Genomic DNA, 14420 nt, shown 5'->3' with positions numbered 1-14420 from the left:
AAGTAAAAGACAAGTAACCTATTGACATGCATAGCCTTTCTAAATTATAGAAAAAGTAAAACTGGACACACAATGTTAACGTGTGCCTAGGTCTACTTTGCTTAAATCTGATGCAATAATAGAAGCCTATTTTTTTCAGTTCTAAATTTGTACTTCTTTTCAGTACTGTGATTATTAATTCGTTTAACTACAATGTTTAACTTGAATATATCTGTGACCTCAGCTCTCAATGAGCCGCGGCAGATTACGTCATAGAGAGAATAAACGGACACTTTTCAAAGTCTGTGATTACAGCGCCACTTAGCGGTAAAGGGCAGCAAATACAGCGGTAAAAGTATTATTCTGGTTGAGTACCAACTGTGGCAAACACTCAATATGACTCAAGGAAGAAATGTAAGAAAATGAATCGTAAACGGATTTGTCTGTCTTTGTCAAAATAGCCTATTAGAAAGATTACGCAAAATGAGCATAGGCTTATTGCCTATTGGGGCGACAGAACAAAAATGTTAATATGAACCTTTAAATAAAAATAAATTACAAAATATGTTTGTAACAATATGTACATAAGTTACTTGTCAGGTATTGTTCATAAAAACAAGCATTAGATGAATAGGTACCGTTTAAACTGTTATGTTTCATCCGTCCCGCCTGAAGCACAACTACCTTTCAAAGTCAATTTTTACTTAAATCATTCTATATTTGTACCGAGTAACACATGATACTAAGAGAACACAAATGTGAGTTGTTGATCACACACACACACACACAAAAAAAACTATCTGTAACCTTATCTTAGAAAACAACGTTTATCTGAAAAGTGTTTCAACTGTCCCGGCTCTCCCCTAGACTAAAAATACAAGGCTAACACAATGACAGACAGATGTAGATAATATGTAACCAAATGAACAAACAAGAACACAATCAGAAAAGAAGGAAAACATAAACAGATCAACCAGAACTTAAGAAAACAAACATAATCAAAATAAAAATAAAAAAAAGCCTCATTCATTGTTACTTGTTTCACTGTCCCGAATTGGACCCAGGGATTCTGCGGTCTGAATTTGCTCAAGGTGTTGAACACTCAGCATATGGTTATTAATGTGCCGGATTTTTTATGTAATTGGACGTTGCTGTACCAAGTCATTAATATTGCCAGAGTAAAAATGACTTGGTACAGTGTAATCTTCCAATTCACTGTCCAGAAGGATGAGCATCCCGTCATCTTCTGACACCCCAATGATCTCCAACTCGCCTTGAGGATCTGGCGCTCAATAATCTGGTGAAGATAGGAATCCACACTTAGGGTTAAAGGGATAGTTCACTTTGAAATTAATTTTTGATATGTTTTAGCTTACCTCAAGGGCATCCAAGATGTAGGTGTCTCTGTTTCCACAGTAGTTTCAATTTTGATATTTTTAGGTCAAACCGTTCTTGTCTGCCAGTCAAATAATGCTGGTCTATGGTCACTGTCTCAAAACACAAGCACAGAGTCCAAATTAAAACAATTCCCCATCGTCCAAATGAAACAATTCCCCATCATAAGTACACATTGATGGCCTAAGACACGAAACGAGCGGTTTGTGTGAGGAAACGAACAGTATTTATATCGTTGTTATCTCTTGAAAACAGCACATGTCCAAATGATCTGACGGCGTGGGCGGGCGGGTATAGATATATACATAGATGTCGCCTTGGCTACGGTTTCGTTCCAATGAACTGCAGTAGCCAAGGCGACATCTATTTATATATCTATACCCGCCCGCGCCGTCAGATCATTTGGACGTGTGCTGTGTTCAAGAGATAACAACGATATAAATACTGTTCGTTTCCTCACACAAACCGCTCGTTTCGTGTCTTAGGCCATCAATGTGTACTTACGATGGGGAATTGTTTCATTTGGACGATGGGGAATTGTTTTAATTTGGACTCTGTGCTTGTGTTTTGAGACAGTGACCATCGACCTGCATTATATGACTGACAGATGTGGTGGAAATTCTTTCTCAACTTTAAATAATAATTGGAAGACAGCTGGAGATTTCAAAAGTTATAAAGATCTTTATTTCTTGCAAGAAATAGACATTCACATACAGAACGCATCTGGTATGGGAAGGCCCCGACTTCTGCTTTTTGCCCAGCTTATATACACAAAACACATCCTGGTTAGGCTTCACCATTCGTTTACCTTAAAAGGAGGCATCTCGTCCAAAATCTTTGTCTTGCATAAATTATATCCAAACAGAACAATATCATGCCTAGATACAAGTTCCTGTTTTTAGCTGCTGCTCAAAATTCACACCTTTTGTCTATCGTTATTTTGATCTGAAGCTGCGCACATATTTTCACACCTAAAGTCCAACAATAGGTCACTTGAGTACTCTTAGTCTCTTTGCTACTAAGTCTCCTATAACTCAAAACATTTTGTCCCTGCAAGCTTGTCTTAACTTATGCATTTCTAAAACTTGGTTACATATCTTTAATAACGTGCTTTAGCTTATATGAATATATTTCTTTAAATGCTCATGAGTAAAAAATAAAGTGACAGATGTTAATACAAGTTGTACACTTCTAAAAGTAAAAACACATCTAAGAGTAAAAAACACATCTAAATGTAAAATTTTTATTACACAGACAAGAACGGTTTGACCTAAAAATATCAAAATTGAAACTACTGCGGAAAAAAAGACACCTACATCTTGGATGCCCTTGAGGTAAGCTAAAACATACCAAAATTTTATTTCAAAGTGAACTATCCCTTTAAGGTTAGTGTTACAGTTAGATTCTTATAAACAGTGAAAATGTATTTAATTGAACATTCATTAAAGGTGCTGTAGCCGTTCTAGAACATCTGACACTTACAAACCCAACGGTTCAAGTTGTTTTGGCTTTTCCTGAAATTTGTCAATTTTGTAGCAGAGAATATTTATAATTTTTGTGATGTCAAAAGGTGTTGAACAACCTTCTGTAATGGAAGAAACTATTTTATTACTTCTTTAAAACTATTGTTCACTTCTCCATTTATTGCACTTTAAACAGAACAATGACAGAACAACGTTGGACTGCTCAACACTGTGAACTCTATCTTACATGTGAAAATGTTGTGAAAAGCTTTTCCAAACCTGTATGAATTTCTTTATTTTGCTGTCTGGTTACTGACATTCTTCTTAATATCTTCTTTTGTGTTGAACAGAAGAATCATAAAGGTTTTGAACAACTAACATTTTGTTAGTTACACGTTTGTTCTACTGCTTTTCCAGAAATTATTGTAGAAGTTTTCTGTGAAGTCAACGTCATGATTATATCCGATCAATTCTTCCATCTCACTGTAAAACTCACATTTAATGACACCTCGTCCCGTGGATTTATTGTCGTGTTTAATTTTCTTAAAGGCTTCCTCCAGAGTTGCCCACGCTCTTGCCACCTTTGCCTGATCACATGTTAAATGAAACATCTCAGTGAGTTTCTGGGCTATTTCTGACCACAACAGTTTCAGATGAATATAAAGTTCAATGAACAGCATTCACGTGTATTTTTTCAATTTATTAAAGCATTTATTAGATATAAATATTTTTTAACATTATAAATGCTGTCTGTCACTTTTGATCAATGTAATGCATTCTTGCTGAATAAAAGTAATGTGTCTTTTTTAATCTGATCACAAATGTATGAATGGTATCATTGTTTCCACAAAAATGTTATGCAGCCAAACAGTTTTCAATAATGATAATAGTCATAAATGTTTCTTGAGCATCAAATCATCATATTAGAATGATTTCTGAAGGATCATGTGACACTGAAGACTGGAGTAATGATGCTGAAAATTACAGGAATAAATTACTCTTTGTGTATATTCACATAGAAAACAGCTGATTTAAACTGTAATAATATTTTCAATATATTTTTGATAAAATAAATGCAGCCTTGGTGAGCAGAAGAGAGTTTCAAAAACACTAAAACTTTTTCAAACGTTTTACAGACTGTATGTTTCTATGAGCAACTTTGATCATTTTGACTAAATTGATGTAACCTTTGTTGCTAACTTTCTGACAATCATCTCCCTTTCAATGTCCGTTCATAGATCTGGGTCATCAACCGGGAGGTAGATTACTATAGTAATTATAGTAGTAATATAGTATAATTCTTATTTACTGAAGAACTTGGGCATACATGTGTGGTTCTGTAACAAATTATACAACAGAAAATTGTATTTCAATTACATTTGAGACGGTAAGGAAAGCATGTATGTACGGCGACGTTTGTGTAATGAGGTTTATATGGGTTGCTTCAACTGAGCGGGTACTAATTTATATGCTTTACATAGTCCAAAGTCTATCCGCACTCTCCGCCGACGATGTTCATCGGGGATATCTGGCTCCATGCAGTGCTAGAATTTGGCATATTAATCCCGGTGCAACATGTTCTATCGTGACTCGTGAGTATATTTGTTCGAGCCTGAAGTCAGGGGAGAATGAATGGTAGCGAAACATTTTCTGTTTGTTTTTAGGCGCGTGATAAGGGCAATGGCGGCAGTCTGATCAAGTGCTATGCTCTGTGCCTCGTCATAAAGTTGCTGTTCGCTCCGATGCTCTGTGCCGCCTCATAAAGTTGCTGTTCTGTTTCCACTGGATTATTCCGTGTTTAGCACGGGACTGATATGCTTCCAATAAGCTTTTCATGTAGTTTTAAGTGAACTTTCTATGCTTCCTAAGCTCTGTTGCGGAAGTGTGTCTTAGTGATATGCTTTAAGTTTCTTTTGTTTTCTTTTCTGGTTTGTTTCTTTAATGTTTGGTATTTTCTGAATTTGTATTTTTGTTTCAAATAATTTATTGTGATTATTGGATATATGTATTGATTTTATCTAACCATTATTACGGTTGAGTTATATTGTCAAATTATTGTTTTGCCTATGCACATCTCTATTCCATCTTAATGTCCATTTCTCTCTTGTTGTCGGCAGGATCTGGGCACCCGGGGGCAGACGAGTGACCTTCTTTGGGTGGTGGCATCCTTCACTGTGTTGTGCTCTTAACTGACATTAGTCGGTGTGTATGCTAGTGTGTGTGCACTGTGATTTGAGTGATTTTCCTTATTTAAGGGTGATATTTTATCTGAGACTGCCCCTGTTGGTAAGCCCCGTTCCTTTGCCAGTAATAATTGAACTTTCCAAATGAGATGAGTGTGGCTGTCTGTCAATGCCTCTTTTAAATTGTCTATGCCTCTTTTAACTGTCAATAAAATATTTTTGTACGATTACGTTTGTCTCTGGCTCAAATGGTGATGAGAACCTGTGCGTGCCTTTAGAGGGCGCTTTAAATTCCATGGGCGAAATTCCCAAGGTGGCGTAGTCGGAAAGTGATATCAATTTGAGTTTGCTGAGCACGTGCATAATTAGTGCTCCGCCTCACCCTATAGTCCCCGCTCTGCCACACAAACATCACGTGAGCTTCACTACGGGACGCAGAAAGTGTCTTCAGACTTCACGTCTCTGTTTTCAGCGACTCTCGCTGATTGGTTACATCAGCCGATGTCCAACACACCTAACATGACACATTCACAAGAGGAGCACACGGCAAGAACACATGAGGGAAAAGAGAATCACATGACAGGAACCTTGACTATAGGTAAATTACAAAATTAAACACATGAAACGTTGAAAGTGAAAACAAAACCCAAACCAGCGTGACTTTTTTTCCCTTCTATTATCTACAGTCTTCTGCAATGCCCTCCAAATCTCGTGAAGCCTGACAGTGCACTTGGAGATCCAAATAAGAGACACAGAGACCAGATTGCTGCTCAGTTGTTTCTCAGTTTAATATGACAGAGGATATGTGTGTCAATACACGCATTAGCCTGTTTTCTGCTTGCGTCAAAGTTGCAGGTAGGAAAATCATAAAGAGGAAGAGGAAGTGTAGACAATGCACAGAATGGAAACTCAAACAGGGTGACAGAGAGCCGAAACATATTTTACACTGGCACAAATATCACATCACGGTAAGTCTTCAGGAATTAATCTTCAGGATTATAATGATATCGAGCTCTAGGGATTCTGCTTTTATTTTAGATTAATTTACAGACTCTTTACAATCTGAAATATACAGAGGTGGAAAGTAAACATGTAAATGTTCAACACTTCCGCTCTTCTGTAGGCCAGGTGTTGATTCACAGACGATCAGCTTTAGTGAGAAGATCGATTATGACAAACAGATGTATTTTTGATGGCTACAGAAAATCTATACACTCCAATTAAAGTGTCTGGATTGTGATATTTAAAGGAAGAAGCCGTAGTAAATAAAATAATAAATTATTTAATGTTTTTATTTCACCTATGCTCAATAATAATAATAATAATAATAAACTAGATAAAAAATTTTGTCGAGACAAACTTTAAGTTGGCTTGAGAAAGTTTGGACCAGAAAGTTTGAAGAAGTTTAAAGTAATATGAAGTTTAAATTAGTTTGATAGTCGAACACCAGTATTTGTGGCAAACGTTAGATGCGTTTGGGTTCAGCTCTGGCCTTATAAACATGATCCGAGTCTTGTATAGTGACATTGGGAGTATTTTAAAGATCAACGGTGGTTTAAGTGCTCATTTTAAAGTTCATAGGGGGGTCAGACAAGGATGTTCATTATCTGGTATGCTGTACCAAAGTCCTTTTAGGCAAGTCGTGCCACTCGGCCGCCATCTTGGCAACGCCTCCGGGCAGCTATTTCGGACTAACAAGACCAGGCTCCTATCTAAATGAATGGGCAGAGAGTCAGAACTGCACTTTAACTGGTCACCGGGACATAAAAACTGCATGTATAGAAACAGCAGTAAAATATGATAAAAATCGCTGAAAAAGTTTGATGACTTTGCCCCAAAATAAGGTTTAAAATGCCTTTTTCCCCACAGGTTATACTTTACTACGCATGCGCAAGAGTTTACGACACCAACTTCTTTTACGTCTCTATCCAGAATGCCGGTGTTGTGCAATAATCAATGTCAATATTGTTCTCCATTATTTAAATATAAGCAGGTTTGCACTTTATCAGTAATAACAATGTATTATATAGATAAGTTGTTTTAACTATTCATTTACATGAATCGGTTCAAAAGAGTCATTAGTTCGCGAATTGGACGTGTCATACGGTTGTGTGATTATCCCAGCAGTTAGGACATGGACATCCCACAAGGTTAGTGTCAACACAGAAAACATTACATCACTGGATAGGTTTTTTCGTTTATTTAGAGAGTAATTTTATGTCAGCTGAATGTGCGGAATGCATTTCAGAGAAGATAAGGCAACGTATTTTAGCACAAATCACACCCAGCGGTAATTCAGGAAAAAAAAAAAATCTCAGAATGCTTCACATGAAACTTCGGTCTTCCGACCTTTTACCATAATGTTGTTTTATTTTGATTAATACGCGTGCGGGAGAGAGAGCAACAGCGCTTAATTTGGAGACGGTGAAGACGTCTTGTTTACACTTTTGCCTGGCTCTGAGAGAGAGAGAGAGAGAGAGAGAGAGAGAGAGCGCGCGCGACCGGGGCGCTCTCTCTCTCCGCTGTCGCAAAACCTCAACTGTGCGCATGCGCCAGTGGAACCAGACGATAGGCTTAAATGTTTCCTGGCTTGACTTTTAAAAGCAGATGATTGGCTTACCAGCGGGAGGGGCGGGACATGTGCACACAACCGCCATCTTTGCCGTTACGGGTTTTCCTTATATAGTTGGATTGAGGATTGAGGAAGTGGCATGTCTCATAATAAATAGTCTCTGGCTGTACTCCTTGGCCATAGAGCCTCTTCTGCACAAATTAAGACAATCTCTTTTCGGTGTAAACCTTCCTGGATGTGAAACATATACTATACTCTCATTCCTGCGTAATAATCAAGAAACTTTGCTGCCGTACTATGGGTGCAGCAGGCGTAATGATATGACGCAGCGCCTGAAAATAGGTCTAATTGGTTAGACAAACTTAGTCCCGGTCACGTTGGAAGTTATCGAGCTGGGGACTATTTTCAGGCGCTGCGTCATATCATTACACCTGCTGGACTCATGGTACGGCAGCAAAGTTTCTTAACCCTTTAGGCGCCAGAGGTTTTTTCCTAAAACGTTCGATTTTGACATCTTAATTTCAAAAGGCTATATCTTAAAAGTGATAAAAGATAGAGACTTTCTGTAAATTAGAGAATTATTAAGGATGACCCAAAGTTTATGTAGAGATTACATTTTCCCATCTAATTTGCATATTATGACGTCATATGGTGGCGGCCATCTTGGATTATAGAATTTTCATGAAAAGTCACATGTTTAAATGATAAAATGCAGCACTTCTTTCCCCCCAAAATGTTCCTCACCTTCTGTATGCTATATTGCACAATACTGAATGCTCAGGTAAATAGTAAGTAGAAAACAAACTGTGTAAATCATTACTAATAAATGGTAGAAACAAACCGAATGCATGTAACGGCTGGCCTTTTGCTGTAGAGATTTTCCATTTACTACATACAGTAGGCACTCTGATTCCATGTATGGGGCACATATATATTATTCATATGACACACAAACACAAGTAGACAAGACCTGTTTAGTTCAAAAGCTCACTCGCCACGGCAAGGCACAGATCATGAGTGAGATGACGAGACAAGACGAGAGACAGACGAGAGACAATGTTAGTTTTTTTTTTTTTTTTGTGGTTTTTATGTTTTTTGGTTTTTTTTTTTTAAGCTGACAAAGATGCACACATCACAAGGACATGAACACAAAAAAGAACACATATTGTACACTACTAAATGGTCAGGGAAATAGATAGTAAATCAGCAGTGTAAAAAAAAAAAACTTTATGTAGCAGGCCTTTTGCTGTATAGATAATGACTCCCTATCCATCCAGGTGACATTTCTTGTAGTGTTTCATGGTGTGGTACCTCTCATTGCAAGGCACAACACAAAGGCCCACCCCACACTGCCTGCACATGTATTTTGTCTGACGGCGGCCTTTAGGGCGGGTCCGATCAGAACAAACTACACAATCTGGGTAACCATCAGCCTGGCAGATAAAGTGGCGCTCAGTGAGTCTCTGTGGCAAGTCTCCCAGTGAGGACGACTTTCGGCCTTTGTTGCTCTCTTTCCTGGAGAAGCCTTCCAGTAAAGCAGTGATGACATCCTGCACGAAGACTTTCAGGGGCTTGTGAGGAGCAGCAGTGCAGCGGCAGTAAATGATGTGGGCATTCACTATGCTTACACTGAGAATGGCATTGAAAATCCTGTTGTACCATTTCCTTGACCTATGGGGAAAGAGGTAGGTCTTCATTCTCTGGTCTGCTGTGTCGACACCCCCCATGAACGAATTGTAGTCATCAACACAAACAGGCCTATTTATCTCCCTATAGCCACTATCAGTGTGTTTGGTCCTGATGCGCTTTCTGACACATGCGTTGGAATGCAGTGTAGAGAGCATTGTGAGGCGCTTTGTATCATGCCACGCACAAGCTAGCATTTTCCCCTTCCTCATGAAGACTGGGTCATCTCCCTTGCTCAATGGTAACTGTTCACGGGTGAGGCCCTTTGGCATCCCCTTCCTCTTACTGCTGACAGTCCCACACAAACCCGAATCATTGCTTGCCAGCTCTGCTATGGCTGGCGAGGTGTAATAGCTGTCCATGTACACCTCATGCCCTTTCCCTGTGTACGGGGCCATCAGCTCACGGACAATAAGGTGTGTAGCACCGAAATCGCTTGCATTAGGCCTACTTTGTCCAGTGTACATGGACCACTGTAGCACATAGCCTGACTTGGCTTCACTAAGAACAAATACTTTGTAGCCATATTTGTCTGGTTTGTTTGGGTTGTACATTTTTAGGGTTTAAAACCCTATAGCCACACAAATGTGGTTCAGGCAACGCGTATTGATTATATTCACTGCATATAATGTTAGCCTATTTATAACAAAACGAAATATAAAACACAACCCTGCCTCTTTTCGTTCAAATATAATATAAAAATATGAAACATTTTAATATGGTCCAGGCAATATGTGCATTTGTACTAAACAACAGATGTTGCAGTAAACAACATTACAGATCATCTTTCTTGTATTAAAATTTAAAATGACAAAACTCAACCCTGTCTCTTTTTGTTAAATTTCCGTTTGATCAATATTAGCCATTATAAAAATATAAGTAAAAGGTACCAAGAAGCTATACAAATAAAGCAAACAATTCAGTCAAACATACAAAGTCATCGCTCTAGTCTAACCATACAACGGTAAAGTTAAATAGCTTATATAAAGTTATGAAACTTCACTCAGCCCTCAGCCAAAACGATTGGCCGGGGAACAAATTATAGATTCACGAGACCAAAAATCGCCCCGTTAGATACTCAAGACGAATTATATCTCATGTTTAACCACTATAGAGACGTCAGAGTCAGCGGCAAACGTCAGAACGACTAGCCGAGGAAAGGCTGTTCCAGGCCTGTTAAAATTTTCATAAATCTTTATAAATAAACCACAGATTTGAGCTTTAAACAACTACATTCTCGCCTGAAAAGCTCTTAAAACTACATTTCATGATACAAAAACAGTAGTATTATATTTCAACTGTATATTAAAAAATGGCGCTTATGTTGTCATTCCCCTTGTAGCACGCGCAGGTGACGATGCACTGTCAACCAATCAACGTTCTGCAGTGAGTCTAGCTCCACCCTTTAGTACCGTACCACTGTGCTAGGTACCCCAGCAGAAGGGTACCTAAAAAGTGGTACAGTACAGTTCGGCATTTTGGTACCATTCACAACTTTTGACAGTGGAAACGCAAATAATTGCGTACCGTAACGTACCGCTCAGTGGAAACGAGCAATAAGGGTTTTCAATAACTATTGTTTTATTTTGTTTCCTTTTATATTTAATTGAATATTAATTTATGTAGTTGTCATTTGATTTATGATTTGTTCATATTATTATTTCATTTACATAATTTATTCATTTTATCATTTAGTCATTATTATTATTAATTTGTCATTGTTGGTTATTACATTTTATATTACTTATTTCTCTGCTCTTGCAGTGCTTGTTGTTGTTTAATCTCATGATTGTGTGGGTTGAAGGGATGTTTGTCTTCATGAGTTAGAGATGAGAGAATGTCTCCATTTCAAGGTTTTTAGCGTCACAGGACGATGTTGTGAAGCAGTAATTTTCCATTGCTTTTTTCTTGATAATGGCAGCTTGATAGCAGCAGCTAATTTGCATTTAAAGAGACAAAAACAGGATGAGATAATAAACTACATTTAAAAACTACATGGAGACAAACTTTGAAGTTGGCTTGAAAGCCTGACCAGAAAGTTTGAAGATGTTTTAAATGCTTAAAGTTTGAAGTTTTTGAAGGCAATACAGTCTATCAGAAAAACAGACAAGACAGATTGATTTCAGGGTGTTGCTATGCGGTTGCTTGAGTACTTGGGTTGGTTGCTAGTGTGTTGCTATGTGGTTGCTAGGGTGTTGCTATGCGGTTTCTTAGGATGGTTGCTAGGTGTGATGAGGTTCAAATATTGTGGGTGTAGGAAGGAAGAAGACGGGTCGGTGTGACTGGAACTCTCGCTTTATTTGTCATAAAATAATCAAAACAAAAGAAAAGTGTGCAAACAGCGCGTTCACCGTGCCCAAGCAAAGCAGAAACAAAACAATACTTCAAAGTCTCTTTTGACGATCTCTTCTCCAGTCGACAGCAGCACACGAGGTCCCAGTCCAACTCTCTCTCTCTCTCTCTCGTTCGCGCCGGTTTATATCCGGTCTCTCCATGCCAATTACTGCAATCAGACACAGGTGTTCATCATCTGCACTTGACCTACTTACTCACCGCTCTGCCCCCTCCTCTCTCTCCCACTACAGACTTCGCAAAACCACGCCCCCCTCGCCAGAGAGCTTAGAGAGAGCTTACGACTGATGTACAGAACCAGCCGCTCTTCACCCTCTATCTCCTGGGACAGGACCGCGCCCAGCCCTCTGTCTGGCGCGTCTGTCTGGAGAATAAAAGGGAGAGAAAAGTCAGGGGCATGCAAGAGCGGTCCGTCACACAGAGCAGCCTTTATCTGAGTAAAAGCCTGCTGACACTGCTCAGTCCACTGAACCTTATCTGGTACTTCCTTTTTAGTTAGATCAGTCAGCGGGCTGGCGAGGTCCAAATAGTTAGGTACAAACCTCCTGTAATATCCCGCCAGCCCCAGGAACTGTCTAACCTCCTTTTTGGTCTTGGGTCTTGGACAAGTCGCAACTGCTGCTGTCTTGTCAATTTGGGGACGCACCTGTCCATGACCCAAGTGGAAGCCCAGATATCTAACTTCCACCCGCCCAACTGCACACTTCTTCGGGTTGGCCGTGAGCCCAGCCCTTCTCAACGTCTTCAGGACAGCCCGCAAATGATGCATATGACGCTGCCAATCACCACTATAGATGATGATATCATCCAGGTAGGCAGCGGCATATGACAGCTTTGCAGCATGCGGCCGGAGAATCCTGTCCATCCGACGCTGAAAGGTCGCTGGAGCTCCGAACAAACCGAAAGGAAGGGTGACAAATTAGTGTCATCCAAACGGCGTTGTGAAAGCTGTCTTTTCTTTGGACATGGGAGATAAGGGGATCTGCCAATATCCCTTTGTTAAGTCCAGTGTCAAATAAAAACGAGCAGTACCCAGCCGATCAAGCAATTCGTCAACCTTTGGCATTGGATAAGCGTTGAATTTCGACACAGCATTCACCTTTCTATAGTCCACACAGAATCGGACCGAGCCGTCAGTTTTAGGCACTAAAACTATCAGGCTCTCCCAGTCACTGTTGGACTCTTCTATTACTCCCATGTCTAGCATTGCCTCTAATTCGCTCTGAACCACCTTTTTTTGTGCTCCAGCAAGCGATACGGCCGGCTGCGTACAACCACACCCGGCTCTGTCTCAACGTGGTGCTGAATGAGGTCCGTCCGACCAGGCAGGGGCGAAAACACATCAGCAAATTTTGCTTGTAATTTTTTTACATCAACGCTCACCACCGTCGCCAGCATCACTGATTCCACCTGGTAAATTTGATGTGCCCCGCCCCTATCTGTTCGTACTACCTCATAGTTGAGATCCCCAATTCGCCGTGTGACCTCGAAGGGCCCTTGCCACTTTGCGAGTAATTTCGAACTAGAACCACCATTGAGTGATTTTAACAAAAGTCTAGCAGTGTTGCCGGGTCTCGAGTGACTAGAGCCATTATGAGAGGTGATTGTGAATTGGCATTTAGGTGGACCGCCTTTTCACAGAATGTCCTGTCATATCAGGGAGTGAGCTTCTGGAATAGTATTCCACTGTCAGTGAGGGAAAGCACAAGTCTTCCTACGTTTAGGAGTCATTTAAAAGTGTCGCTGAGGGACACATAAACATGTGATCATGTTTAGTTAATCGTTATATATTAGACGTAAAACAGAGTTAGTGCTTTACAAAAAGGGATACAATTATCAGTGCAATACGGGTTGTGCAATAAGAGTCAGTATAACATGGGTTGTGCAATAGGGGTCAGTGTAATGCGGGTTAGTGCAATATAGAATGGTGTAATATGGGTCAGTGCAATATCAGGACAGTCAGGGCATGGGCAAAATTGTGGTTTGTGCAATACAGTCGATGCTTTCCTGTTTTCTATATGTCCTTTGTTGTCCATTCTTCTTGTTATTGTTTGTTCTAACATGATGTGATCACTGTTCTTGTCCTTGTCTTTCTGTATATAGTCTGTATATAGTGTCTCTGTATGTATTTATTAACTTGTGTGTAACACCAACCTGCCAGGGGGTCTGCAGATGGAAATTAGCCTAAGGCTATAATCTGACATATTTACATTTGTGAAAATGTTCATTAACCCTCTGGGGACGGATTGGGCGGTACCGCCCAAAATGGCATACTTTTACAAATGTGTAATTATCTTAAAAACTATTAATGATAGAGAGATGCGGTCTTCCTCAGATTCCACTGAAAACAGTGGTATATGGTATACACACTTCCTTGTTGCGTAATACCACTTCGTATAAGGCCAATGAAATCGATGTTGTTAGGAATATTCCACGCACAAAGGCCAATGGAAAAATTGCCACTGGGAGGAATATTTTTCTTACCCAATCAGAGGAAGGTTACCATGACGTATTCTAGCTAATCAGAGGACTCTTTAGCCTTGCAAGGGGTGGTACTATAGTAAGTGATATGACGCAAACAGCGTCGAGTGGAGAAGGAGACAGAGAGCGAACGGAGCGGAGAATTACACACATAGATTTATATGAGAGAGAGACAGACCGATTATAATATATATATATAGCATATTAGCAATTATAGCATTATTATTTTATCATTTTAGCACTTTTATGATGGCAAGCAGTAAAAGATTTACCTCAGAACAAGCTCTGGAACAATTACTGGAAAGTGAC

The 14420-nt window shown here is 39.6% G+C and overlaps 1 protein-coding gene across 1 annotated transcript in view; it reads left to right on the top strand.

Annotated features, from left to right (window-relative positions):
• Positions 1-5896: 5896 nt before the first annotated feature.
• LOC311289207 (NLR family CARD domain-containing protein 3-like) overlaps positions 5897-14420 on the top strand; it is a 34515-nt gene continuing 25991 nt past the window's right edge. Inside the window, exon 1 of the mRNA XM_084407025.1 lies at positions 5897-5988. The gene's annotated coding sequence lies outside the window, so the exon portion shown is untranslated. The remainder of the gene's footprint in view (positions 5989-14420) is intronic.

This window comes from Rutilus rutilus, assembly GCF_951802725.1.
Source record: "Rutilus rutilus genome assembly, chromosome: 4".
NCBI lineage: Eukaryota > Metazoa > Chordata > Actinopteri > Cypriniformes > Leuciscidae > Rutilus > Rutilus rutilus.
This window is presented reverse-complemented; position numbering and strand designations above follow the sequence as displayed.